The 25072-nt window shown below is 40.5% G+C and overlaps 1 pseudogene; it reads right to left on the minus strand.

Moving 5' to 3' along the window:
• LOC128652993 (multidrug resistance-associated protein 1-like) overlaps nt 1-25072 on the minus strand; it is a 286157-nt pseudogene that overhangs the window by 217825 nt on the left and 43260 nt on the right.

The following is a 25072-nucleotide window of genomic DNA, read 5'->3' on the forward strand; positions in this document are numbered from 1 at the left end:
AAACAGAAAGAGCAGAGATTTGTCCTTTCAAGGAACTTGCAGACAAACCCTTATCCAAACCATCCTGAAGGAACTGTAAAATTCTAGGAATTCTAAAAGAATGCCAGGAGAATTTATGAGAAGAACACCATGAAATGTAAGTCTTCCAAACTCTATAATAAATCTTTCTAGAGACAGATTTACGAGCTTGTAACATAGTATTAATCACTGAGTCAGAGAAACCTCTATGACTTAGAACTAAGCGTTCAATTTCAATACCTTCAAATTTAATGATTTGAGATCCTGATGGAAAAACGGACCTTGAGATAGTAGGTCCGGCCGTAACGGAAGTGGCCAAGGCGGGCAACTGGACATCCGAACCAGACCCGCATACCAAAACCTGTGTGGCCATGCTGGAGCCACCAGCAACACAAAAGACTGTTCCATGATGATTTTGGAGATAACTCTTGGAAGGAGAACTAGAGGCGGGAAGATGTAAGCAGGTTGATAACACCAAGGAAGTGTCAGCGCATCCACTGCTTCCGCCTGAACATCCCTGGACTTAGACAGGTATCTGGTAAGTTTCTTGTTTAGATGAGAGGCCATGAGATCTATCTCTGGAAGCCCCCACATCTGAATAATCTGAGAAAACACATCTGGATGGAGAGACCACTCCCCTGGATGTAAAGTCTGGCGGCTGAGATAATCCGCCTCCCAATTGTCTATGCCCGGGATATGCACCGCAGAGATTAGACAGGAGCTGGATTCCGCCCAGGCAAGTATCCGAGATACTTCTTTCATAGCTTGGGGACTGTGAGTCCCACCCTGATGATTGACATAAACCACAGTTGTGATATTGTCTGTCTGAAAACAAATGAACGGTTCTCTCTTTAGCAGAGGCCAGAACTGAAGAGCCCTGAGAATTGCACGGAGTTCTAAAATATTTATTGGTAATCTCGCCTCTTGAGATTTCCAAACCCCTTGTGCTGTAAGAGATCCCCAAACACCTCCCCAACCTGAAAGACTTGCATCTGTTGTGATCACAATCCAGGTTGGGCGAACAAAAGAAGCCCCTTGAACCAAACGATGGTGATCTATCCACCATGTCAGAGAGTGTCGTACATTGGGATTCAAGGATATTAATTGTGATATCTTTGTATAATCCCTGCACCATTGATTCAGCATACAAAGCTGTAGAGGTCTCATGTGAAAACAAGCAAAGGGGATTGCGTCCGATGCTGCAGTCATGAGACCTAAAACTTCCATGCACATAGACACTGAAGGGAATGACTGAGACTAAAGGAGCTGGCATGCTGCGACCAATTTTAAACGTCTCTTGTCTGTTAGAGACAGAGTCATGGACACTGAATCTATCTGGAAGCCTAAAAAGGTGACCCTTGTCTGAGGAATCAAGAAACTTTTTGGTAAATTGATCCTCCAACCATGTTTCCGAAGAAACAACACTAGTTGATTTGTGTGAAATTCTGCAGTATGTAAAGACTGAGCTAGTACCAAGATATCGTCCAAATAAGGAAACACTGCAATACCCTGTTCTCTGATTACAGAAAGTAGGGCACCCAGAACCTTTGAAAAGATTCTTGGAGCTGTTGCTAGGCCAAATGGAAGAGCAATAAATTGGTAATGCTTGTCTAGAAAAGAGAATCTCAGAAACTGAAAGTGTTCTGGATGAATCGGAATATGAAGGTATGCATCCTGCAAGTCTATTGTGGACATATAATGTCCTCGCTGAACAAAAGGCAGAATAGTCCTTATAGTCACCATCTTGAAAGTTGGTACTCTTACATAACGATTCAAAATTTTTAGATCCAGAACTCGTCTGAATACATTTTCTTTCGGTACAATGAATAGGTTTGAATAAAACCCCAAACCTTGTTCCTGAGGAGGAACTGGCATGATTACCACTGAAGACTCCAGATCTGAAACACACTTCAGAAAAGCCTGAGCTTTTACTGGATTTACAGGGATGCGTGAGAGAGAAAATCTTCTCACAGGTCTTACTTTGAATCCTATTCAATACCTTTGAGAGACAATGCTCTGAATCCAATGATTTTGGACAGATTTTATCCAAAAATCCTTGAAAAACCTTAATCTGCCCCCTACCAGCTGAGCTGGCATGAGGGCCGCACCTTCATGCGGATTTAGGGGCCGACTTTGGTTTCCTAAATGGCTTGGATTTATTCCAATTTGAGGAAGGCTTCCAATTGGAAGCAGATACCTTGGGGGAAGGATTGAGTTTTTGTTCTTTATTCTGACGAAAGGAACGAAAACGGTTAGAAGCCTTATATTTACCCTTAGGTTTTTTATCCTGAGGCAAAAAAACTCCTTTTCCCCCAGTGATAGTTGAAATAATAGAATCCAACTGAGAACCAAATAGATTATTACCTTGGAAAGAAAGAGATAGTAATCTAGATTTAGATGTCATATCAGCATTCCAAGATTTAAGCCACAAAGCTCTTCTAGCTAAAACAGCTAAAGACATGGATCTAACATCAACTTAATATCAAAAATGGCATCACAAATAAAATGATTAGCATGTTGCAGTAAGCGAACAACGCTAGATATGTCAGAATCCAATTCGTGTTGCGCTAAATTTTCCAACCAGAAAGTTGATGCAGCCGCAATATCAGCCAAAGAAATAGCAGGTCTGAGAATATGACCTGAATATAAATCAGGCCTTCCTTAGATAAGATTCAAGCTTCCTATCTAAAGGATCCTTAAAAGGAGAGTGCTATCTTCCATAGGAATAGTGGTACGGTTAGCAAGAGTAGAAATAGCCCCATCACTTGGGGATTTTTTTCCCAAAACTCTATAGATTTTGCTGGTAAAGGATACAATTTTTTTTAAAACCTGAAGAAGGAATAAAAGAAGTACCTGGCTTATTCCATTCCCTAGAGAATCATATCAGAAATTAGCCCTCAGGAATGGGAAAAAACCCCTGGGGAAACCACAGGAGGTTTAAAAACAGCATTTAAACGTTTATTAGACTGAACATTCAATAGGTTACCCTCAATATCCAAAGTAATTAGACACTTCTTTTAATAAAGAACGCATATACTCTATTTTAAATAAATAAGTAGATTTGTTCAGTGTCAATGTCTGAGGAAGGATCTTCTGTTTCAGATAGATCCTCATCAGAAGAGGATGAATTATTATGTTGTTTGGTCATTTGAAATTTCATCAGCTAATGAGAAGTTTAAAAGACCATTTACGTTTATTAGAAGGTGGAAATGGCAGACAAAGCCTTCATATAGAATCAGGAAACAAATTCTTTAAAATTTACAGGTATATCATGCACATTAGAAGTTGAAGGAACTGCAACTGGCAATGTACTATTACTAATGGAAACACTATCTGCATGTAAAAGTTTATCATGACAACTATTACAAATGACATTCGGTGGAATAATTTCTACAACTTTACAACAAATGCACCTGGCTTTGGTAGAACCGATGTCAGGCAGCAATGTTCCAGCAGAAACTTCTGAGGCAGGATCAGACATCTTGCACAATGCAAGAGAAAAAACAACATATAAAGCAAAATTATCTATTTCCTTATATGACAGTTTCAGGAATGGGAAAAAATGCAATAGCATAGGCCTCTGAAAGCAAAAAGCAAGAGGCAAACAAACAAGGGGTAATGAAATAATGAAAAAAATTTGGCGCCAAGTATGACGCACAACGTAACGTAAAGTCTTTTTTGGCACAAAAAATGACCGGAAATGACACACTTGCGTCACTAATGACGCCGCCGTGTGAAAGGTCTCGGTGTCACGTATGACACCGGAAATGACGAAGTTGCGTCATAAACTTACTTTTTTGCACCAAAAATTTTTTCCGCGACAAGAATGACGCAATAAAGTTTAGCATTTGACGCACATGCGGAACTAATACCCGCAATTACAAGAAGTAATCAATTGAAAAAAGACTAAACCCCAGGTAAGAAATAAATTTCTTAAAAATTTTTACATTCCCAAATATGAAACTGACAGTCTGCAGAAGGAAATACATGAACCTGACTCATGGCAAATATAAGTACAATACATATATTTAGAACTTTATATAAATGCATAAAGTGCCAAACCATAGCTGAGAGTGAATGAAAAACATACTTACCAAAAGACACCCATCCACAATATAGCAGATAGCCAAACCAGTAAGTAAAAACAGTTATTAGTAGAGGTAATGGTAAATTGAGAGTATATCGTCGATCTGAAAAGGGAGGTAGGAGATGAATCTCTACGACCGATAACAGAGCGAACCTACGAAATAGACCCCCGTAGGGAAATAGCGTATTCAAATAAGTGATACACCCCTTCACGTCCCTCTAACATTCGCTGTACTCTGAGAGGAATCGGGCTTCAACAATGCTGAGAAGCGCATATCAACGTAGAAATCTTAGCACAAACTTACTTCACCACCTCCATAGGAGGCAAAGTTTGTAAAACTGAATTGTGGGTGTGGTGAGGGGTGTATTTATAGGCATTTTGAGGTTTGGGAAACTTTGCCCCTCCTGGTATGATTGTATATCCCATATGTCACTAGCTCATGGACTCTTGCCAATTACATGAAAGAAAAAGGAGAAACTATAGGGTGCAGTGGTGACTGAAAGTTTAAAAATAAAAATATATATATATGCCTTGTATTAATAAACAGGGCGGGCCTTGGACTCGATACATCACAAGAGAAATAAATTTATCAGGTAAAAATTAATTATGTTTTCTCTTGTAAGATGTATCAAGTCCACGGATTCATCCTTACTTGTGGGATACCAATACCAAAGCTTTAGGACACAGATGAAGGGAGGGACAAGACAGGGACTTTAAACGGAAGGCACCACTGCTTGTAGAACCTTTCTCCCAAAAAAAATATCAAATTTGTAAAGTTTGGAAAAAGTATGAAACGATTGATATTCTTATAAGAAACAACCTTAGGAAGAAACCCAGGTTTGGTACGCAAAACCACCTTATTTGCATGGAAAATAAGATAAGGGGAATCACACTGTAAAGCATATAGATCAGAAACTCTTTGAGCTGAAGAGATAGCTACTAAAAACAAAACTTTCCAAGATAGAAGCTTAATATCCATGGAATGCATAGGTTCAAACGGAACCCCTTGAAGAACTTTAAGAACTAAATTTAGGCTCCATGGCGGATCAACAGGTTTAAATACAGGCTTGATTCTGACCAAAGCCTGACTAAATGCTCGACGTCTGGGACATCTGCCAGACGTTTGTGTAGAAGAATAGACAAAGCAGATATTTGTCCTTATAAGGAACTAGCTGATAATCCCTTCTCCAAACCTTCTTGGAGAAAAGACAATATTCTAGGAATCCTAATCTTACTCCACGAGTAACCTTTGGATTCACACCAATAAAGATATTTGCGCCAAATCTTATGATTAGATCTTCCTGGGTGACAGGCTTTCTAGCCTAATCAGGGTAGTCAATGACCGATCTCAGAGAAACCACGCTTTGATAGAAATCAGGCTTCAATCTCCAAGCAGTCAGACGCAGAGAGAAATTAGATTTGGATGCGTGAACAGACCTTGATTAGAAGGTCCTGCCTCATTGGCAGAGTCCATGATAGAACCGAGGACATTTCCACTAGGTCTGCATACCAAGTCCTGCATGGGCCACGCAGGTGCTATCAGAATCACCAAAGCTCTCTCCTGCTTTATTCTGGCAACCATAGGAGAGGAAATACATAGGCCAGATTGAAGGACCAAGGGACTTGCTAGAGCATCTATCAGTACCCGCCTTGGGATCCCGGGACCTGGACCCGTAACGAGAAAGTTTGGCATTCTGACGAGACGCCATCAGATCCAATTCTGGTGTGCCCCATAGCTGAATCAGCTGGGCAAAATACCTCCGGATGGAGTTCCCACTCCCCCAGATGAAAAGTCTAACGACTAGGAAATCCGCCTCCCAGTTCTCTACTCCTGGGATGTGGGATTGCTGAGAGATGGCAAGAGTGATCCTCTGCCCATCGGATTATTTTGGTTACCTCAATCATCGCTAGAGAACTCCTTGTTCCTCTTGATTGATATAAGCTACAGTCGTGATGTTGTCCGACTGAAACCTGATGAATTTGGCCGCAGCAAGCTGAGCCACGCCTAAAGCGCATTGAATATCGCTCTCAGTTCTAAATATTTATTGGGAGAAGAGATTCCTCCGAGACCATAAGCCCTGTGCTTTCAGGGAGTTCCAGACTGCATCCCAGCCTAGCAGGCTGGTATCTGTCGTTACAATGAGCCACTCTGGCCTGCGGAAACACATTCCCTGAGACCAGAATCTCTGGTCTCCTGGTCCAGGTGCAGTTGAGGAGACAAATCTGCATAATCCCCATTCCACTGTTTGAGCATGCATAGATGTAGTGGTCTGAGGTGTAGGTGGGCAAAAGGAATTATGTCCATTGCCGCTACTATGAGTCCGATTACCTCCATAAACTGAGCCACTGATGGCCGAGGAATGGAATGAATAGCTCGGCAAGTGGTTAAGAGCTTTGATTTTCTGACCGCCATCAGAAATATTTTCATTTCTACCGAGTCTATCAGAGTCCCTAGGAAGGAAACTCTTATAAGAGGGAAGAGAGAACTCTTTTTTAATGTTCACTGTCCACCCGTGAGATCTCAGAAAAGCCAACGCAATGTCCGTGTGAGACTTGGATAGCTGGAAAGTTGACGCCTGAAATAAGATGTCATCTAGATAAGGCGCCACTGCTATGCCCCGTGGTCGTAGAACCGCCAGAAGGGACCCTAGCACCCTTGTGAAAATTCTGTGAATAGGGATGTGTAGATACGCATCCTTTAAGTCCACGGTGGTCATATATTGACCCTCCTGGATTAGAGGTAGAATGACCGAATAGTCTCCATCTTGAATGATGGAACTTTGAGGAACTAGGTTAGAATGTTAAGATCCAAGATTGATCTGAAAGTTCCTTCTTTTTTGGAAACCACAAACAGATTTGAGTAAAAAACCTAGCCCCTGTTTCTCTTTTGGGACTGGGCGGATCACCCCCATGGTATGTAGGTCTTCTACACAGTGTAAGAACGCCTCTCTCTTTGTCTGTTTACAGACAATCGAGAAATGTGAAAAGTCCCCCCTTGGAAGAGAGCCTTTGAATTCCAGAAAATATCCCTGGGACACAATTCTAAAACCCAGGGAACGTGAACATCTCTTGCCCAAGCCTGAGCGAAGAGAGAGAGGTCTGCCCCCTACTAGATCCGTTCCCTGGATCGGGGGCTACCCCTTCATGCTGTCTTAGAGGCAGCTGCAGGCTTCTTGGCCTGTTTACCCTTGTTCCAAGCCTGGTTAGGGTCTCCAGACTGCTTGGATTGGGCAAAATTCCCCTCTTGCTTGCAGCTGAGGAAGCTAAAGCGGGACCACTCTTGAAATTTCTAAAAGGAACGAAAATGATTTTTGTTTGGTCCTCATCTTATTTGATCTATCCTGAGGGAGGGCATGACCTTTCCCTCCAGTGATGTCTGAAATAATCTCTTTCAGTTCAGTTTCCTTTGAAAGGATGTTCAAAAGTTTAGTTTTAGATGACACATCAGCAGACCAGGATTTAAGCCATAACGCCCTGCGTGCTAAAATGGCAAAACATGAATTCTTTGCCGCTAATTTAGCCAGTTTAAAAGCGGCATCTGTAATAAAAGAATTAGCCAATTAAGGGCCTTAATTCTGGTCCAAAATTTCTTCTAATGGGAGTCTCCATTTGAAGAGCCTCTTCTAGAGCTCAAAACCAGAAAGCAGCTGGCAGTAGTTGCAGGAACAATGCACGCAATAGGTTGAAGAAGAAAACCTTGATGAACAAAAATTTTCTTCAGGAGACCCTCTAATTTTTATCCACAGGATCTTTGAAAGCACAACTCGACTTCAATAGGTATAGTTGTACGCTAGACAGAGTAGAATAGCTCCTCTCCACCTTAGGAACTGTCTGCTCCGAGTCCCGCATTGTGTCAGATATGGGAAACATTTTCTTAAAAACAGGAGGGGGAATGAACGAATACCTGGTCTATCCCACTCCTTAGCAATAATAATCACAATCCTCTTAGGGACTGGAAAAAACATCAGTGTAAACAGGAACCTCTAAGTATTTATCCATCTAACACAATTTCTCTGGGACCACTATAGGGTCACAATCATCTAGAGCCGCTAATACCTCCCTGAGCAATAAGCGTAGGTGTTCAAGCTTAAATTTAAAGCCGTCATATCAGAATCTGTCTGAGGAAGCGTCTTTCCTGAATCAGAAATTTCTCCTCAGATAACAAATCCCTCACCCCTACCTCAGAGCATTGTGAGGGGCATATCAGATACGGCTACGTAAAGCGTCAGACTGCTCAGCATTTTTCCTTAACCAAGAGTTGTCCCGCTTTCCTTGAAACCAGGCAGTCAGGATAAAACCTCTGTGAGGGTTGTATTCATAACTATGCCATGTCTTGTAAAATAAATGAATTTGACGCACTAGAGGTACTTGGCGTCACTTGTGCGGGCATTACTGGTTGTGGACACTTGGGGAGAGCTAGATGCTAAACCCTCATTTACTTCTGACCTGAGAATCATCTATTGCTCTATTTTTAAGTGCTAATATATGCTCTTTATAGTTTATAGACATATCAGTACAATTGGGACACATTCTAAGAGGGGGTACCACAAAGGCTTCCAAACATATTGAACAAGGATTTTCCTTGGTGTCAGACATGTTAAACTGGCTAGTAATGTAACAAGCAAAAAAACACTGTAATCAAAGTAAATAACACTTAGAAATAAAATGGTACTGTGCCTTTAAGAGAAAAAAAGCTGCACAAATTCTGCAAAACAGTGTAAAAAAGCAGTAAACATAACGAAATTTTTTACAGAAGTATCATATAGCCTTAGTAACTTTGCACAGCTATGCAAATAAACAATTAACCCCTTAATGGCAAAACCGGATTGAAAAAACATCAAACCAGTAAAAAAAGACTTTTCAGCACCTTGCCACATTTCTGCTGTGGCTCCTACCTGCCCTTCAGAACAATTTGTGGGGGGAAAAACTTATTTTACAGCCTCAAACACAGCAGGAACCTCTGGAGAAGCAGTTAGAAGTTTCAGAGGGAAAAGAAACTGCACAACTGAGGCACGAAAATAGGCCCCTCCCACCTCACTCAATGTTTTGAGGCCTAACAGACAAACACTAGAGGTGTCTCTAAATTAACCATGTGGGTTAGAAAACTCAAAACAAGCCACAATGACCCCTTTAGTCCCTTCAAAAAAACTTTCTAATTGCATCATCCAATGAATAAACAAAAACGTTTTTACCAAACAGTAACTAATGAGCCTTCATGCAAGCTGAAATTCCTATCCAAGTGTGTGAATACAGCTTACCCTTCCCTCATGGGGATATTGCCAGCCTTTTCTAGAAATAACATAGTCTGTCTAGAAAAATATAGGACTGAACATACCTTAATGCAGTTTAGCCTGCCAAACTGTTCCCCCAACTGAAGTTTTCCTGTACTCTTCAGCCCTTGTGAGAACAGCAGTGGATCTTAGTTACAAAATTGCTAAGATAATCATCCTCCTTGCAGAAATCTTCATCCCTTTTCTGCCAGAGAGTAAATAGTACACACCGGTACCATTTAAAATAACAAACTTTGCTTGAGAAAATAAAAACCTAACATTTTTGTCACCAACACTCCTCTTTGCCCTTCCTAGCAGTTAAGCAGGCAGAGAGAATGACTGGGGTGGAGCTAAGGGGGGAGCTATATAGGCAGCTCTGCTGTGGGTGCTCTCTCTGCCACTTCCTGTAGGGGAGGAGAATATCCCACAAGTAAGGATGAATCCGTGGACTCGATACATCTTACAAGAGAAATTCCAAAGTGCAGCAAGTGTATCATAAAACCAAATCTTTATTAAAAACAGAGCAACACGTTTCTCCGCCTCTCAGGCTATTCAATACACAATAAATCATGCACTCGCTATATAAAAACATGTCCCAATCTGTGATTGGTTAATTGAACAATCACAATCATCTGTATGTAAAATACCATTAAGTGGCTTACCTTGGTAGCCAGACATATACAACCAAATCTGTGTAAACAATCAAATACTAACATCTGCGAGTACATCCTAATTTCATGGGTAACCTAACATCAACATTAAAAGTAAACAAAGTTTACAACTATACAAGAGTGTAAAATCTAAGCAAATGGGCCAAACTGAATGTGGTGATCAGTGTTACCACATTGAACAATACACTCCTTTGTAAATATAAATTTTATAAATCAAAAGAAAGTGTGTATCCAAATTGTTAGTATAAATACCACACCAACCCTTCCCTCCCCCCAGTATATTGAAGCAGACTCATAGATCTAAATATAGTACTAACTAAAGACAAAGATATAATACACACACACCTATTGGGGGATCAATGGCTCAAAATAGCAATTTCTTGTAGGGATATCATATATATGGCCCACTAAATGTGGCTTATGGTGTTATCTAATCGTGATATCTAATATGGACCCACCTTTTGAAAGATCCGTGACTTCCAAATTATAATCTGCGGAAAATAGCCGCCATGAAACTAAGTTGCTGGGTCCCACCCCCAACTGGGGGTATGTGTTGCAAAGCCCAATCAGAGCAGGACCCATGAGACCAGCGTGAGGGAAGGCGAGTTGCGGTCACACCTCAAGGCAAATGTTGCCCCCAGAAAGCAAGCCGTTCCCTATAGGTGCACCAGACTTGCGATCAGAAGGTTGAACCAGCATAGCCTAGTCTGTAAATAGCCTAACGGTGTGGATATTAACATTGCCCACTCAAAACAACATATATGACAATACCTAATATCTAAAATGGACATATACTCCTGATAATAATGGACTAAATGAGTAAAAAATGAATAATGGGAAAAATGATCTAATGTTAATAGGAAATTACTATAGTAACCATAGTAATGATGATCTCAAAATAATATAAATAATAAATTGAATGAACAAAATCTAAATAACTGCATGATAGTGATAGACCTAAGGCATCCTATAGGGACACTCAAAGCCAGAGGTCGCAATGTGATTAGTGCAGGGGAATAGGATAGCATCAGGGAGCCAATCATAATTCAAATGGTGTATCATAATACTACTCAATAATCTCTAGGAGAGTGCTAAAGGGGGGGAACCCCGTGTGGAAAATATCGGGGTGACAAACAAAAGTGTTTGAGCTATAAAAAAAATATATATATGCTGACTGAAAAGCCAGAATTGTTGGGATTCACTCATGTGATGTAAAATAAATAATAACAAAAACCATATAAGTGGTCTAATACTCCTAAAAAATATAATATATTAAATATAAGGCGTGAAATGTCTATAAATGCATGTGCAAAGTGTTAAGCCATTTAAACCTATACATAGTATAAGTGTATACACAAAAATATACATAGGTAACTAAAAAAAAAAATTTGATTTAATCAATGCTACCCTACAGTATTGGGTATGTGCAATATTGTGTATGTGCAAACAATATATACTTAGTAACTATTAATATAATATGATTAATCAATGCTACCCTACAGTATTAAGTATGTGCATATATAAAATAGTGTATCGAACATGTGTGTATATTAGGTGATGGTACCTTCCCAATAGAATCACATAAACGCTGCCATATCTAGGTTCTCATTGAGGAAAAGAAGGTAGCACTCTTGTAGCAGGAAACAAGAGTGCTACCTTCTTGTTTCCTGCTACAAGAGTGCTACCTTCTTTTCCTTTTATTCTATCTATTGCCTAAGACCTTGGAGGGGGGGTCTTTGAAGGTTTGAGCACCTACTCTCTGCAAACCCTGCAGTGTTATATTTGGATGGGGATGACCCTGGAGTGCTGATTCAAACATTGACTTTACCTAGGTTCTCATTGAGACCATAGGGTTGGAGTGTTTGAGTTTGGTAATCCAAAAGGATTCTCTTCTCCTTAGAGTCATAAAGGGCATTACTATGTGATCTAGGGATAGACTGAATGGGCAGAATGCTCATAGGATTCTTAAGTCCTCCATGAAAAAGTGCACAAGGTCTGGAGACACTGTGGGCTTTGGACTTGATTTTAATATTAGATTATTTGGCTTTTTAGTCAGCATATATATATTTTTTTATAGCTCAAACACTTTGTTTGTCACCACCGATATTTTTTCACACGGGGGTTCCCCCCTTTCACACTCTCCTAGAGATTATTGAGTAGTATTAGGATACACCCTTTGAATTATAATCGGCTCCTGAGGCTATTCTATTCCCTGCACTAATCACATTGTGACCTCTGGCTTTGAGTGTCCCTATAGGATGCCTTAAGTCTATCCCTAACATGTAGTGATTTAGATTTTGTTAATTCACTTTATTATTGACATTATTTTTTGAGATCGTCATTACTATGGTTACTATAGTAATTTCCTATTAACATTAGATTGTTTTCCCCATTTTTTACTCATTTAGTACCATTATTATCGGGAATATATGTCCATTTAGATATGAGGTTATTCATATATGTTGTTTTGAGTGGCAATGTTAATATCCACACAGTTAGGTTATTTAAAGACTAGGCTATGCTGGTTCAGCCTTCTGATCGCAAGTCTGGTGCAGCCTATAGGGAACGGCTTGCTTTCTGGGGCATTTGCCTTGAGGTGTGATGCAATCGCCTTCCTCACGCTGGTCTCATGGGTCAGCTCTGATTGGGCTTTGCGACACATACCCCCCGGTTGGGGGTGGGGACCCAGCAGCTTAGTTTGATGGCAGCAATTTCGATTATAATTTGAAAGTCATGGATCTTTCAAAAGGTGGATCTATATAGCTATCCGATGTGAGGTAGCTGATTAATCTGATGTGGATCACAATTGCAGTTAGTAGGCAAAGAATGGAATAGTAATCAAATGTGTGATTCAGTGGTTGGAGAGTACCTTACGGATGCCTGGTTTTGCTGGTTACAGGAGAAAGATTAAAGCAATCCCTGTATCTTTGTTTTAGGCTGGGAATGTCTGAAGAGTGAGACTGAGTTGTAAAGGGAAAATCCTGTTTAATAAGTAATCGTACAGGGAAACACAGTAATACTTGTATTCAATGTGCTCTCTCATTTAGCAAGTTCCATATAACCGTGCTGTAAATAGTCAGTAACTCACAGCTGAATCTGGGAGTATGTGCGGTGTGGTAGTATACACATAAGAGAAGCTGGATCGTAGTTGCAGCTGCTGAGCTGCTCAGTGTGTTCCGCTCGGAGACGCTGGAGTGGGTGTGGTGAGCGTTAGCCAATCAGAAGCGCTGAATCCGTGACAGCCTTGGTAGCAGGGGGGGGGAGAGGTAGGAGCTGCAAACTCTCGACGACCAAACCGGGGGAATATCTCTGACATTGTGCTAGCAATGTTGGGAAAACAGGCAGAGGCGATTGACTTGGGCACAAAACTGTATAGTAAGATTATTGAATAGTTCTTGGAGAATATTCCGGTTTGAGTTACGCTACACTGTTTAACTACAGAGCAAGGCTGCTGTAGAAATTTGGAGAAACAGGTTTGTTTGGTAAATGATTGCAGACAGAATTACTCTGTAGATAGGACTGTGTCATAAGCAGGAGTATGAGGATCTAGTAGCTGTAAATATTCCAGAGGCTCACTTCTGGAAAAGGCTAATGATAATCCAAGGTAATAGAGATTTTCGAGTAGAGCTAGTTTCTGTTTTGCATGTATTAGCTACACTGCTAAACGATTAACTGGCAGGTGTGAGGAGGGAGGTGCAAAGATTTATGGGAAAGCGTTAAAGGTGTATGCACCAGAAGCCACATCCCTGACACACAATTAGATAACATCATAAGCAACATTTAGTGGGCCATATATATGATAACCCTACAAGAGATTGTTATTTTGAGCCATTGATCCCCCAATAGATGTGTGTATTTATGTCTTCGTCTTTAGTTAGTACTATATTTAGATATATGTGTCTGCTTCAATATACTGGGGGGGGGGAGGGTTGGTGTGGTATTTATACTCACAATTTGGATACACACTGGTTTTTTTAAGTTATAAAATATTTATATTTACAAAGGAGTGTATTGTTCAATGTGGTAACATTGATTACCACATTCAGTTTGGCCCATTTGCTAGATTTTACATTTGTATAGTTGTAAACTTTGTGTTTACTTTTATGTTGATGTTAGGTTACCATGGTAGTCCCATGCAATTAGGATGTACTTGCAGATGTTGGTAGTTGATTGTTTACACATTTGCCCCAAGGCAGAACATAGAGTGATCCGAGATGTCATCGCAGAAAATGCAGCATGTCTGCAGAAAGAACAGTACTGTTAGCACTTTAACTTTTCAGTGCTGGCTCCACGTTAGGCTGTTCTTTTAAACAGAGATGTTCTCTGGCTGCATTCTATAAGTTTCCTTAACAGTGCAATCAGAGCAAAGTAATTGTTTGAAGACAACAATCAAATATGCAGTAAGTGCTGCAAAGCAGCAGTGCATTGATTGTTGTCCTGCTCTGAGATTTTTGCAAGCTCGTTGCCTTAGCTTTACACCAGTCTGCAAAGCTGTTGTTTCTCTGAATGTAAACTGTTCGTATGAGCAATGCACCTTTTTTATTACTTTCATTTCTATATTAGACTAAGAGAAAAGGAAACAAAATTAATTCAAGAGCCATTTTACAATTCCTTTTTTTGTCTGCAGCTAATATGCATGCAATTTTCAACTACTGCACTAGATTATACAACTTAAAATATTGCTTTATTCTCCAGTTAACCACACATTGCAATTTATCTGGTTCTTTAGTGTAACTGACAAATTTACAATTTTATTTAATTTAAAAATGACCTGCAGAAAATTTTTCACTAATAAAAATCTCATCGCAGAAAGTGAAAAAAAGTTCTGCCTCTGGGCACATTTGGTTGTATATGTCTGGCTACCAAGGTAACTCACTTAATGGTATTTTACATACAGATGATTGTGATTATTCAATTAACCAATCACAGATTGGAACATGTTTTATATAGCAAGTGTATAATTTATGTTGTATTGAATACTCTGAGGAAACAGCTTCTGAGAGGAGGAGAAACGTGTTGCTCTATTTTTAATAAAGATTTGGTTTTATGATACAAATGCTGCACTTTGGAATTTTTATCTTTTGTTTTGTGGAGTTTGGAGTGGATCCAGTTTGCAGTTTGCACAGGAGTGCAGTCTACTGGGCGACTGAGAGGTCCCAGTTCGCACCTGAGGTGCAAAACATATTGTAAGTGTTACCATCTATTATCTCTCTGCCTGTCTAAACTGTACTAGGCTATGGTAGCTTTGGCTTTCTAATTTTTACATAGGCATCAGGTGATACATCTGTGTCAACTTCCAGTTTGGGTGCCCAGTTTGCCTTCATCTAGTGAGCTGGACCACTACAAAGTTCCAGTCTGCCCCATTAGCACCGTTGGGTGCTTTCTCTTTGAGAGTACCTCTATTTACCATACTGCTTATCCCCTTGTTTGATTGTACTAGGCCATGTTGGCACCTCTGTTTTCTTTCCCTCCAGATCATCGAATACCAGGGACTGACCATCCCTTTGACAGAGTGCTGTCTCTACATTGGAATCCAAGGACTTTCTGTGCCCATTTATTATTTTTACATTCGTTGATGGTGTTTTAAATGTGTTTGTACATTTTTTGCATATAGTGCTATTTGCATTGTTTGTTTTTTCAGCGAGGAAGACGCCCCCGTATAGGATGTTTGTTTTGTTGGCATTTCTCCCATTTTTTTCAGTTGTGTAGCTAGCACTGTTGATTGAACCACCACAGTCCCCAGCAGTGCTCTGTGGGTCTCGAGTGGTACTACTGTGTGTTTAACCCCTTTGCGGGGGTTAAACACAAAGTACTGCAGGGTCAATAGTCTTAAAATAACATGCTCTAACAAATAAGTGGATGTAATTTTTTGACTATTATGGCCATTTTAAGTCACATTTTGTGCTTCTTTGTGCATTTATGAATATATTTTAAGCAATGGTTTAAGAGCATAGATACAACAAATCTATTACATCATTAGAGAAACTATTCTGCTCTTATATTGCAGTAATGACAAACTAAGCATGTGTTTTATGGTGAAAACTATCTTACCTTTAAGTGTTTTACTTTTGAAGCAATAAATGCATTAAGGGGATCACCAACACTAGCACCGCTACACCTGCCAGAACTGATGCACCCCAGGTTCCTGCCACAGGAAGGCAATAGTCATCAGAATCTGGAATGGCGCTGACCAAAGAAGATTTAAGTTGACCGTCCAAATCCATAAGCTGCTGTGCATCCGAGGACATTAGGTTACTAGTTCGCCTGTCGTAAATTTTCATCGAGAAGAGTTTGCCAAATTTAATGACTGAAAAAAGAAAGAAAGAAAAACCATTTACATATTAAAAAATTTTTAAATCAATAAAAATCCTTTTTTTTTATAGTCTCATGAACAAGGCGCAATCTCTTTGTAAGATGTACATAGATGTACACTGTTTAACAACAGATACAAAATTATGACATAGGTTTTCCTTCAAATCTCTGCAGATTGCCTTAGCTGTCTAAAACTAGACAGTGATTGCCTAGAGCAATAGACAAACTCATTTATAGCCTAGTTTAGGCCTAGTACATGTCCGGGCCCGTCTGAAGTATGCTAGAGAGCATTTTGGATGATCCAGAAGCGGATTGGGAGAATGTCATATGGTCAGATGAAACCAAAGTAGAACTGTTTGGTAGAAACACAACTCGTCGTGTTTGGAGGAGAGAGAATGCTGAGTTTGCAACCAAAGAACACCATACCTACTGGGAAGCATGGGGGGTGGCAACATCATGCTTTGGGGCTGTTTCTCTGCAAAGGGAACAGGACAACTGATCCGTGTACATGAAAGAATGAATGGGGCCATGTAGCGTGAGATTTGAGTGGGCAAACCTCCTGCCATCAGCAGGGGCATTGAAGATGAAACGTGGCTGGGTTTTTCAGCATGACAAAGATCCCAAACACACCACCGCCCGGGGCAACGAAGGAGTGGCTTTGTAAGAAGCAGTTCAAGGTCCTGGAGTGGCCTAGCCAGTCTCCAGATCTCAACCCCATAGAAAACCTTGGGAGGTAGTTGAAAGTCAGTGTTGCCCAGCGACAGCCCCAAAACATCACTGCTCTAGAAGGAGATCTGCATGCAGGAATGGCAGAACATACCAGGCAACAGTGTGGTGACAACCTTGTGAAGACTTACAGAAAACGTTTGACCTCTGTCATTGCCAACAAAGGATATATAACAAAGTATTGAGATGAACTTTTGATATTGACCAAATACTTATTTTCCACCATAAGTTTGCAAATAAATTCTGTCCAAATCAGACAATGTGATTGTCTGGAGTTTGTTTCCAACATTGTTGTCTCTCATAGTTGAGGTATACCTATGATGAAAATTACAGGCCTCTCTCATCTTCTTAAGTGGAGAACTTACACAATTGGTGGCTGACTAAATACTTTTTTGCCCCACTGTATATACTGTGCGATATGAAGAAAAAAAAGAAAGTATATCCTGATATATATATTTATTTTAACACACACACACACATTCAAAGGAGATTCCTCTTCTGATCATATATATTAAAATTAATCTGCCCACCTTAAAGGACAGTAAATACAGTAGATTTGCATAATCAACAAATTCATGATAAAAAGACAATTACAATAGCACTTAGTCTGAACTTCAAATGAGTAGTAGGAATTTTTTTTCTGACAAATTCCAGTTATGTCTATTTCTACTTACCCCTGTATCATGTGGACAGTCATCAGCCAATCACAAATGAATATACTTATATTCTGTGAATTCTTGCACATGCTCAGTAGGAGCTGGTGACTCAAAATGTGTAAATTTAGAAAAAGACTGTGCACTTTTTTTTTTAATGGAAGTAAATTGGAAAGTTGTTTAAAATTGCCTGCTCTATCTGAATCATGCACATTTAATTTTGACTTGAGTTCCCTTTAATGCACAACCTGGGTGCAATCTCATACAGAAATTCCACTTAAAGGGACACACTAAACCCACATTTTTTCTTTTGCGATTCAGAGTAGAGCATTGCAATTTAAGCAACTTTCTAATTTACTCCTATAATCAATTTTTCTTACGTTCTCTTGCATCTTAATTTCAAAAAGAAGGCATCTAAGCTAAGGAGGCCAATTTTTGGTTCAGAACCCTGGACAGCACTTGTTTATTGGTGGTGAATTTATCCACCAATCAGCAAGACCAACCCAGGTTGTTTCACAAAAATGGCTTACATTCTTGCTTTCCAAATAAAGATACAAAGAGAATGAAGAAAATTTGATAATTGAAGTAAATTAGAAAGTTGCTTAAAATTGCATCTCTATTTGAATCATGAAATAAAAAATTTGGGTTCAGTGTCCCTTTAACATGGTAATATTTTTAAAAACAAATTTGTCCACCATATCTTCTCTTTCCACATCTTCTTTTACGTCTAAACCTTCCCCATGTGATGGCCCCAATCAGCCCTTCTAATCATTCCTCTTGTTACATCTAGCATAATGTATATGCGACTGATATGATATAGCCACAACTCAATCAGTGTCACGTTTCACAACAGTATGAGTCATTGCTTCACACAACCGCTGTAAACAGTTTCTCACACCCCAGGAAACCCAATGAACTTGATTAATATTTTACTAAAACATCTCAGGTAATGTCCTTTTGATACTCACTTTACAAGTAATTATTACTATACAAGATTAATTATTTATCTGCTTCAGGTATCAGTTTCTCAGTGTGTAACAAAACCAAAAATAAGCAAGAATATGAATAATAAATGCTAGCCCTTGGGTTAGAAAATAAAGGATAGGTCAGCTTCCAGTTTTAAAACTTCAGAACAGACCTAGTACACAGCCTTTCAAACATAAACAGAGCACAATTATCTTTACTTTACAAACTGATTGTATCCCTGACTCATTTCCAGGGATATCTTTTAGAGGTGGGTTAGGTTGGTAACTTAGAAGAAACACAAAACTATAGACTGTAGAATCAACCTGGAGGAAAAAGTATTTAGTGTGTAATTGATGCTTCATTTTATTGAAACAACTGAACAGTCTGCATATGAGTCAAACTGGATACAGTTTGTTCATGTTATGAAATCATTTCCATATTGTTTTTTTTTTAGAGCATGTTTACCTTTTTATAGATGAGTCCAATGACAGCAGTTTTAGTTTTCACTGCAGTCAGCATGTTGAAACGTTGGTACAACTGTAAAACTAATGTCTGCAAAACTGCAACTACCAAAAGAGCCACAGCAAACATGTATCCGGCCCAGGAATCCTCTGACGGGTTCTCGCAGAAGACTATCATCTGTCTGCAAACAAACGTGTAATAAAAGGTTATATTAGTTCTCATTGGCTAAAAAGGACAACTTCAATTTTGTATTACTGTTTATTCTTGGGAATGGGTAGTCGCTCACAATGAACATATAACAGATCATTTATCATTTATTAGGTGCGCACACACGCAAAGCTTGTAGAGAAGTCTTGAGTTTTAACAATATGTATCACTACTAGACATCTCAAATGCTTCCTTCCCATCACAACCTTAGGAATCCTGGAAGATGCAGAAGATTAACATTTTATTTGTTAACGTTCTTAAAGGGATATGAAACCCAAATATTTTCTTATGTGATTCAGACAAACCATACCATTTCAAAAATGTTTCCTATTTACTTCTATTATCAAATTTGCTTAGTTTCCGTGATATTCTGTGTTGAATAGATACCTAGGTAGGCATCTGGAGCACTACATGGCAGGAAAACATAATTATGCTTACCTGATAAATTTATTTCTCCTTGTAGTGTATCCAGTCCACGGATCATCCATTACTTATGGGATATTAACTCCTCCCCAACAGGAAGTGGCAAGAGGATTTCACCCAGCAGAGCTCTATATAGCTCCTCCCCCTAACTGCCATTACCAGTCATTCGACCGAAAACATACTGAGAAAGGAAAACCATAGGGTGCGAGTGGTGACTGTAGTTTAATGGAAAAATTACCTGCCTTAAAGTGACAGGGGCGGGCCGTGGACTGGATACACTACAAGAGAAATAAATTTATCAGGGTAAGCATAAATTATGTTTTCTCTTGTTAAGTGTATCCAGTCCACGGATCATCCATTACTTATGGGATACCAATACCAAAGCTAAAAGTACACCGGATGACGGGAGGGAGACAGGCAGGCTCTTTATACGGAAGGAACCACTGCCTGAAGAACCTTTCTCCCAAAAACAGCCTCCGAAGAAGCAAAAGTGTCAAATTTGTAAAATTTGGAAAAAGTATGAAGAGAAGACCAAGTTGCAGCCTTGCAATCTGTTTCAACAGAAGCCTCATTCTTAAAGCCCAAGTGGAAGCCACAGGCTCTAGTAGAATGTGCTGTAATTCTTTCAGGAGGCTGCTGTCCAGCAGTCTCATAGGCTAACCGTATTATGCTACGAAGCCAAAAGGAGGAGAGAGGTAGCCGAAGCTTTTTGACCTCTCCTCTGACCAGAATAAACGACAAACAGGAAGACGTTTGTCGAAAATCCTTAGTTGCCTGTAGATAAAATTTCAGGGCAACGGACTACATCTAGATTGTGTAGCAGACGTTCCTTTTTCGAAGAAGGATTAGGACACAAAGATGGGAAACCACAATCTCTTGATTGATATTCCTGTTAGTGACCACCTTAGGTAGGAACCCAGGTTTAGTACGCAGAACTACCTTGTGCTGAATGAAAAATCAGATAAGGAGAATCACAATGTAAGGCAGATAACTCAGAGACTCCTTCGAGCCGAGGAAATCGCCATTAAAAACAGAACTTTCCAAGATAACAACTTGATATCAATGGAATGAAGGGGTTCAAACGAACCCCCTGTAAACATTAAGAACTAAGTTCAAACTCCATGGTGGGAGCAACAGTTTTAAACACAGGCTTGATCCTAGCTAAAGCCTGACAAAAAGCTTTGAACTCCGGAACTTCTGACAGACGTTTGTGTAAAAGAAATGGACAGAGCTGAAATCTGTCCCTTTAACCCTTTAAGGGGACACAGCTTTCTGTTGTTCAATTGTTTTATGACGGAAAAATTCCGTCATATGTCCTTAAGAGGTTAAGGAACTAGCGATAAACCCTTTTCTAAACCTTCTTGTAGAAAAGACAATATCCTCGGAATCCTAACCTTACTCCTATGAGTAACTCTTGGATTCGCACCAATATAAGTATTTTGCGCCATAATCTTATGGTAATCTTTCTGGTAACAGGCTTCCTAGCCTGTATTAAGGTATCAATAACTGACTCAGAAAAACCACGTTTTGGATAAAATCAAGCGTTCAATTTCCAAGCAGTCAGCTTCAGAGAAATTAGATTTTGATGTTTGAAGGGACCCTGGATCAGAAGGTCCTGTTTCAGAGGTAGCGACCAAGGTGGACAGGATGACATGTCCACTAGATCTGCATACCAAGTCCTGCGTGGCCATGCAAGGGCGCTATTAGAATCACTGATGCTCTCTCCTGTTTGATTCTGGCAATCAATCGAGGAAGCATCGGGAAGGGTGGAAACACATAAGCCATCCCGAAGGTCCAAGGGTGCTGTCAAAGCATCTATCAGAACCGCTCCCGGATCTCCTGGATCTGGACCCGTAACGAGGAAGCTTGGCGTTCTGTCGAGACGCCATGAGATCTATCTCTGGTTTTGCCCCAACCTCGAAGTATTTGGGGCAAAGACCTCCGGATGAAGTTCCCACTCCCCCGGATGAAAAGTCTGACGACTTAAGAAATCCGCCTCCCAGTTCTCCACTCCCGGGATGTGGATTGCTGACAGGTGGCAAGAGTGAGACTCTGCCCAGCGAATTATCTTGATACTTCCATCATTGCTAGGGAGCTTCTTGTCCCTCCCTGATGGTTGATGTAAGCTACAGTCGTGATGTTGTCCGACTGAAACCTGATGAACCCCCGAGTTGTTAACTGGGGCCAAGCCAGAAGGGCATTGAGAACTGCTCTCAATTCCAGAATGTTTATTGGTAGGAGACTCTCCTCCTGATTCCATTGTCCCTGAGCCTTCAGAGAATTCCAGACAGCGCCCCAACCTAGTAGGCTGGCGTCTGTTGTTACAATTGTCCAGTCCGGCCTGCTGAATGGCATCCCCCTGGACAGATGTGGCCGAGAAAGCCACCATAGAAGAGAATTTTCTGGGTCTCTTGATCCAGATTCAGAGTAGGGGACAAGTCTGAGTAATCCCCCATTCCACTGACTTAGCATGCACAATTGCAGCGGTCTGAGATGTAGGCGTGCAAAGGGTACTATGTCCATTGCTGCTACCATTAAGCCGATCACCTCCATGCATTGAGCTACTGACGGGTGTTGAATGGAATGAAGGACACGGCATGCATTTTGAAGCTTTGTTAACCTGTCTTCTGTCAGGTAAATCTTCATTTCTACAGAATCTATAAGAGTCCCCAAGAAGGGAACTCTTGTGAGTGGAAAGAGAGAACTCTTCTTTTCGTTCACCTTCCATCCATGCGACCTTAGAAATGCCAGTACTAACTCTGTATGAGACTTGGCAGTTTGAAAGCTTGAGCTTGTATCAGAATGTCGTCTAGGTACGGAGCTACCGCAATTCCTCGCGGTCTTAGTACCGCCAGAAGAGCACCCAGAACCTTTGTGAAGATTCTCGGGAGCCGTAGCCAATCCGAATGGAAGGAGCTACAAACTGGTAATGCCTGTCTAGAAAGGCAAACCTTAGATACCGGTAATGATCTTTGTGAATCGGTATGTGAAGGTAAGCATCCTTTAAATCCACTGTGGTCATGTACTGACCCTTTTGGATCATGGGTAAAATTGTCCGAATAGTTTCCATTTTGAACGATGGAACTCTTAGGAATTTGTTTAGGATCTTTAAATCCAAGATTGGCCTGAAAGTTCCCTCTTTTTTGGGAACCACAAACAGATTTGAGGTAAAACCCTTGTCCTTGTTCCGACCGCGGAACCGGATGGATCACTCCGCATTAATAAAAGATCTTGGTACGGCAGCGTAGAAAACGCCTCTTTCTTTATTTGGTTTGTTGACAACCTTGACAGATGAAAACTCCCTCTTGGGGGAGAGAATTTGAAGTCTAGAAGGTATCCCTGAGATATGATCTCTAACGCCCAGGGATCCTGGACATCTCTTGCCCAAGCCTGGGCGAAGAGAGAAAGTCTGCCCCCCACTAGATCCGTTCCCGGATCGGGGGGCCCTCGATTCATGCTGTCTTAGGGGCAGCAGCAGGTTTCCTGGCCTGCTTGCCTTGTTCCAGGGACTGGTTAGGTCTCCAGCCTTGTCTGTAGCGAGCAACAGCTCCTTCCTGTTTTGGTGCAGAGGAAGTTGATGCTGCTCCTGCTTTGAAATTACGAAAGGAACGAAAATTAGACTGTCTAGCCTTAGGTTTGGCTCTGTCTTGAGGGCAGGGCATGGCCTTTACCTCCTGTAATGTCAGCGATAATTTCTTTCAACCCGGGCCCGAATAAGGTCTGCCCTTTGAAAGGTATATTAAGCAATTTAGATTTAGAAGTAACGTCAGCTGACCAGGATTTTAGCCACAGTGCTCTGCGTGCCTGAATGGCGAATCCGGAATTCTTAGCCGTAAGTTTAGTTAAATGTACTACGGCATCTGAAATAAATGAGTTAGCTAACTTAAGGGCTTTAAGCTTGTGTGTAATCTCATCTAATGGAGCCGATTCAAGTGTCTCTTCCAGAGACTCAAACCAAAATGCTGCTGCAGCCGTGACAGGCGCAATGCATGCAAGAGGTTGCAATATAAAACCTTGTTGAACAAACATTTTCTTAAGGTAACCCTCTAACTTTTTATCCATTGGATCTGAAAAGGCACAGCTATCCTCCACCGGGATAGTGGTACGCTTAGCTAAAGTAGAAACTGCTCCCTCCACCTTAGGGACCGTTTTGCCATAAGTCCTGTGTGTGGCGTCTATGGAAACATCTTTCTAAATATCGGAGGGGGTGAGAACGGCACACCGGGTCTATCCCACTCCTTAGTAACAATTTCAGTAAGTCTCTTAGGTATAGGAAAAACGTCATACTCGCCGGTACCACGCAAAATATTTATCCAACCTACACATTTTCTCTGGTATTGCAACTGTGTTACAATCATTCAGAGCCGCTAACACCTCCCCTAGTAATACACGGAGGTTTTCCTGCTTAAATTTAAAAATTTGAATTATCTGAATCCAGTTTGTTTGGATCAGAACCGTCACCCGCAGAATGAAGCTCTCCGTCCTCATGTTCTGCAAATTGTGACGCAGTGTCTGACATGGCCCTAATATTATCAGCGCACTCTGTTCTCACCCCAGAGTGATCACGCTTACCTCTTAGTTCTGGTAATTTAGCCAAAACTTCAGTCATAACAGTAGCCATATCCTGTAATGTGATTTGTAATGGCCGCCCAGATGTACTCGGCGCTACAATATCACGCACCTCCCGAGCGGGAGATGCAGGGTACTGACACGTGAGGCGAGTTAGTCGGCATAACTCTCCCCTCGTTGTTTGGTGAAATATGTTCAATTTGTACAGATTGACTTTTATTTAAAGTAGCATCAATACAGTTAGTACATAAATTTCTATTGGGCTCCACTTTGGCTTTAGCACATATAGCACAGATATCTTCCTCTGAATCAGACATGTTTAACACACTAGCAAATAAACTAGCAACTTGGAAATACTTTTCAAGTAATTTACTATAATATGAAAACGTACTGTGCCTATAAGAAGCACAGAAAAAGTTATGACAGTTGAAAATATTAATATATTAATAAACTGAAAAGTTATAGCATCAAATCTTTGTAAAAAACACAATTTTAGCAAAGGATTGCTCCCATTAGCAAAGGATAACTAACCCTGATAGCAGAAAAAAAATACAGAAATAAACGTTTTTTTTATCACAGTCAACTACAATCTCACAGCTCTGCTGTGAGTGATTACCTCCCTCAAAACAAGTTTTGAAGACCCCTGAGTTCTGTAGAGATGAACCGGATCATGCAGGGAAGACAATAAACTTCTGACTGAATTTTTGA

Source organism: Bombina bombina, chromosome 3 (genome assembly GCF_027579735.1).
Source record: "Bombina bombina isolate aBomBom1 chromosome 3, aBomBom1.pri, whole genome shotgun sequence".
Classification (NCBI taxonomy): Eukaryota; Metazoa; Chordata; class Amphibia; order Anura; family Bombinatoridae; genus Bombina; species Bombina bombina.